The sequence below is a fragment of the Schistocerca gregaria genome, chromosome X (assembly GCF_023897955.1).
Source record: "Schistocerca gregaria isolate iqSchGreg1 chromosome X, iqSchGreg1.2, whole genome shotgun sequence".
In the NCBI taxonomy this organism is placed as follows: Eukaryota; Metazoa; Arthropoda; class Insecta; order Orthoptera; family Acrididae; genus Schistocerca; species Schistocerca gregaria.
The window spans coordinates 462,169,648-462,175,453 of NC_064931.1; the positions used below are offsets into that span (position 1 = coordinate 462,169,648).

At 25.5% G+C, this 5,806-nt stretch overlaps 1 non-coding gene across 1 annotated transcript; it reads right to left on the reverse strand.

Moving 5' to 3' along the window:
* Positions 1-3,570: 3,570 nt before the first annotated feature.
* On the reverse strand, positions 3,571-3,645 carry Trnas-cga (transfer RNA serine (anticodon CGA)). Its single transcript has one exon. It is a non-coding gene; the product is annotated as a tRNA-Ser (tRNA).
* Between the last annotated feature and the right edge of the window lie 2,161 nt (positions 3,646-5,806).

Genomic DNA, 5,806 nt, shown 5'->3' on the forward strand with positions numbered 1-5,806 from the left:
GGCACTGCTCAGAATTCACAATGGCTGTATAGCTGTATATTGGAATGCTATACAAGTATGGCAATTTTGGAAGATAGCTGTCAGTGTCTCAGGAAATCCATCATGGTCATCTCCAAGGCTGTCACCTGGCTGCATCGGGAAAATTATAGATTGGTGTGATCTGCTCTCGTTATTGTGAGGCATCGCCCCTTCTTTATGGTCTCTCTACGCCATGTAGATCAAAAGCCATTGTACCTGTCAGCAAGTCTAGTTTGTGCCAAAGCTCCACATTCCTTACCATGATCACACTGAGTGAAGTGACACAGTGGTTAGCACACTGGACTCATTTTCATGACAGTGATAGTTGAAATCGTCGTCTGAGCACCAACATTTGTTTTCCTAAATCACTGCAGACAAATGCCAGAATAGTTCCATTGAAAGTCCAAAGCTAATTTCCTTCCCATCCTTAACAATTATCGATATGATTACATGGATTCTCGGATAAATTTGGAGAAACACAATTACCACCAAAGTAAAATATTACAATAAATTAAATGATTGTAATATTACTCATGAAGATTATGAACATGCAAAATTAGTTTGTGAAAATTCAGTAGAAAAAATTTTGGTTAATACAATGATTTGTATCTTAAAAGTGATGAATTGTTGTTAGTTGATTCCTTTGCCAACTTTAGAAAGACATAAATAAAAACATATAATTTATATCCTTCTTGGTATTTTGCAGCACCAGGTTTATCTTGGGATGCAATGTTAAAAATTTCTGATTAAAATCTTGAATTATTGTATGATTATGATATGCTTTTAATGGTTGGAGAAGGATTAAGAGGAGGAATTGCACATGTTGTAAAAGATATGTAATAGAAAATAATACATCTTTAAAAGATTTTAATAATAAAGATATATAAAATTATATAACTTACCTAGATTGAAATAACTTATATGGTTAAGGTATAAAGCAATATTTAGCGTTACGTGGACTTCAGTGGTATGACCCAAACAATTTTACATGTAAAAAAATGGAAATTGCAAACAATTGTGAAAATGGTTATATAATTGAAGTAGATTTAGAATATCCAAAACCATTAACAGATTTGCATAAAGATTTATCATCAGCTCCCAAATCAGAATTCGAAGCAGGTACAAATGAAAGTAAATAGATTACTACTTTTGATAAATAACATACTTATGTAGTAAATTATACAAATCTGAGACAAACATTTAACATTCCGAATGCGACCTACAAAAATATATATAGTTTTCAAATTGAACAAACTAATTGGTTAAACAATGTAGATTTAAACACACAGTTAAGAAATAAAGCTACAAACAATTTTGAAAAAGATTTCTATAAAGTAATGAGTAATACTGTACTTGGAAAAACATTCAGAGCATAGGAAGTACACAACATATAAACTTGTAAAAATGAAGATGTGCATGAAGATATAAAATCAATGATAATTTTGATACAAGTGATTATCCAACAGATAATAAATATAATATTTAACAAAAAACCAAAAAGTTGTAGAAAAAATGAAAGAAGAATGAAAAGCTGATACAGCTGGTGACATTATAGGGAAAAACTTTAAAGGAATTGAGAAACGTCTCGTTTAAAAAACCAAGTTTAGGGGTTACAAATATTGTTAGTTTACTAAATTATAATTTTAGAAATTTTTATTATAAGGAAAACATGACATATACACAAGTAAGTAAACAGAAACTCTAAGTGCTCATGATAGTAAAACATATGTAGTAGAATATAAAAGAGGTACACAACCATATGGTCCTTATAAGTAATTAAAAATTTAATAAATTATGTATATAGAAAATTATTTCTATATAAAATTTAAAATTTTTAAATGTATAATATATTCTATACAAATGGAAACTTTTTACAAAGATTACATGAAACAAACGATTTTAATACACAAGAATTATGTACATTCAAAAAATTAAACAAGGTAATTATTAATATAATAGACATATAACTTAAAAATATTGAAGTATTAAAGTAAAAGATGAAAGAATTAAAGTAAAAGATGACATAATTTAATTAAGAGATTTTCAACTTCCAAATTTGATCAAAATACTTTATCCTTGATGAAAATCTAATTGACTGTTAAAATAAATAGTAAAATAATTCTTTTAAAAACTAGTTATGTAGACAAAACATTTTTAAACTAAATTGTAAAATAATTCATTTAACAAATATTTGTTTGTGAAACTCATTAATAAACTAAATAGTGAACTAATTCTCTTAAAAACTAATTGATTAAAAAATATTTATTTTTAAAATAAATAGTTATCAAATTTTTATAAAATTATTTTATCTTTATTTATCCCACTGTTGTATGAATTATCAAAATCTAACCATAAACCATATTACCTTTCCATTCTTAAAACTTTTCCAACAAAATATACATCAGACTATTTTTTTCTGTAGTTCTTGTTAGAAATATTTCCTATTAATCTTTGAGTCAATAATTTGTATTAGAATAAATAACATATAGTTGAAAAATATTAAAATTTTTATAGAGTTTAAAAATGTATAAATACTTAAATATAGTATAAAAATGAATGTAACTGAATTTCTTTATTTGCTATATGTCTTTTTTCCAGATCTTTATTAGTTGTATAAGCAATATCATGTTCTTTTACCAGCTTCATTTAATGGATTTATGTCATTATCACCTTCAGCTATTCTTTCTACTACTTTTGTAACTGGAACACTAAATTTATAACCTGGAAGATGCATATCAAATGGCAATTTGTTAATTAAAGTATTTTCTAATCCTTACCCATTTTCATCACTTTTCCAAAATGTATGTAAAAGAGTATCCAAAAATCTAACAAAATATAGAATTTCTTTTGGACTTTATTTCTAAAGTTGCCTCAATATGTTTTCTACAGATATCTGTAGTTAAATAACCAAATTCATCATTCCAACATAAACAATTCTTTAAAATTAACCAAATTTAAATCTCCACTAGTAAACTCATGGTATATATAATACAAATTTTTATCCTCTTCTCTAATAATATTTTAAAAAATTAAATTCTATCTAAGTATTTGTTTGGTATTATTGAATTAGGTTATGCTAAATAAAAGCAATTTATACGTTTATATCTACCTCTACTGAAATAATTTCTAACAATGTCTAGATTTTCTAAAATAAAGTAATCAAATTCAACAGCTGAATTATTTTCACCTTCGCCTAATGGTATAATTTCTTCATTATATTCAATAAGACTAACAATTGGTTTATTAATTTTAACCACAATTTTTTACATTACTTAATAATTCTTAATATTATGGTTGTTTTAAACTTGTTGAATAAACATAAAAACAACAGATATTCCAGTAAGTCAATATAGTTTTAAATATTTAAAGAAATTAATCAATGTACAAATTAACTCTATTATTTTAATAATTAAATGATAATACTACCTGATTCATACGTTACTCACTGAAACAATTATTTTAAAACTAATAGATTGTTAAACAAAATAGTAAACTATTTACTGTTAAACTAAATAGTAAATGTATTGAAACTTCCTGGCAGATTAAAACTGTGTGCCCGACCGAGACTCGAACTCAGGACCTTTGCCTTTCGGGGGCAAGTGCTCTACCAACTGAGCTACCGAAGCACGACTCACGTCCGGTACTCACAACTTTACTTCTGCCAGTATCTGTCTCCTACCTTCCAAACTTTACAGAAGCTCTTCTGCGAACCTTGCAGAACTAGCACTCCTGAAAGAAAGGATACTGCGGAGACATGGCTTAGCCACAGCCTGGGGGATGTTTCCAGAATGAGATTTTCACTCTGCAGCGGAGTGTGCACTGATATGAAACTTCCTGGCAGATTAAAACTGAATAATTAACTAAAATAGTGTAGATGTACTTTAGTATAATCAGTTCTTAACTGCAGTAAAAAACAAAAAAAATTATTCATTAAAGTCTATTTCAAATTACATCATTGTTAAAAGACAAATTGTAATTTACATAGTGAATAAAATCGACAAACAAATGAAAAAAATTAAATGAAGGACAAAAAATAGAATCATTAGTTTTCAACTATAAATTAATGATTTATTGCACTAAAAGAATCATCTTATATTGATTTACGGAAAATAATTAAAAAGCAAAATAGCTTGAATTAATGTAAACATTATCAAAATGTAATTAATGTATTTAATAATGGTTATTCATTTGATGATTATGAAAAAAAGAAGGTATCCATTAAAGCATTGGAGAATATAAGAAATAGACGAAATATAGAATTAGTTTCAAGTAATAAATAGTGCATAAGAGACTTGTATCCAAACGAAACTTTAAATGTAGAACTAATTTCATGAAAATCCATTCATATGTATAAATCAAAAACATCATTTGATAAACCTGTTTGGGTTGGATTAAGTTTACTTGAATTATATAAAGATTTTTGTATGATTTTCACTGTAGATGTTATAAGACCTAAATATGGAGAAAATATTGAATTATGTTATGATGCTAAAGATAGTTATATTTACAAAATTAAAACTGATAATTTCTACAAAGATATAGAATCAATGACTGATTATTTTGATACAAGTGATTATCAAAGAGATGATATATACATACACACACACACAGGTATATATATATATATATATATATATATATATATATATATATATATATATATATATATATATATATAATTCCACAAGTAATAAGTAGTTGTAAGTAAAGTGAAATACATATGTAGTGTAAAGTAAATGAAGAATTTTGTCGATTAAGTGCCAAAATGTATCCATTTTACTAGACATAATATTACTTATTTTAAATTTTTTCAGTAACTTCCATTGATCCCTTTTTTTATTTTAAAATGTTTCTTGTAATTGAATTTATCAATTGGATTTTTTACTACATTTAGTCATTTATAATTGCCTTGTAAAGCAAATTTCATCCATAGTGTTTCTGTAAGTGTTCCATTAAATCATTTAACATATGTTTTTAATTGTAAAATTTTGAATAATGATTAATGTTTATTTTTTTATTACTTCAATAAAGTCTTAATTAGAGAATTCGTTCCCATTATCTGTTCGTAAATTGTTTACTTTTTTGACATTTAAAGTTTTTTGAAAAGCGGTCATTAAAGATATAATTCTCACAAAGCTATTTTAAAACAAATAAACAAAAATGGACACATATTTCATCATTCAAATGCATCAATAACCAATTTTTTATCATTACTTTTATAATAACAAATCGAATAAGTACCAAGATATTCAGATCTAGATAAATGTACTATACCACCATCATTATTTATTGGTTTTTTATTAATTCATCAATTATGTATATACCACATACATTATTCATTTTTAATTGCATAGTATAATCTATAATAAACTTATTAAGGTTTTTTTAAAGTTTTTTTATATATCTACAGTTGATATCCTCTTTAGTTTGGAAAATATCCATCATGATTTTGTTTTATTTCCTCTACTTGTTCTTATTTTATTTGTCTAACTATCAGCATAAACCACTCCTCAATTTAATAATGTATCTGCATAATTTGATAAATCTTCACCATTACACTTTTTCAATTAAATTACCTATAGTAATTTGTTTTTCAGATGAATGTTTCATTAATACATCTGTAACTTCATATGTATTTTTACCAATCGTTTACTAATCATTTTCTAATCTGGTAATTTTAGAAGAAATATCGAATATCCTTTTCATTTAATATATAATCATAAGTCTCAAAAAATTATTATATAGAATTAATTGATTTTCAAATTCTTGATTTTCTTCAATTGCTTTT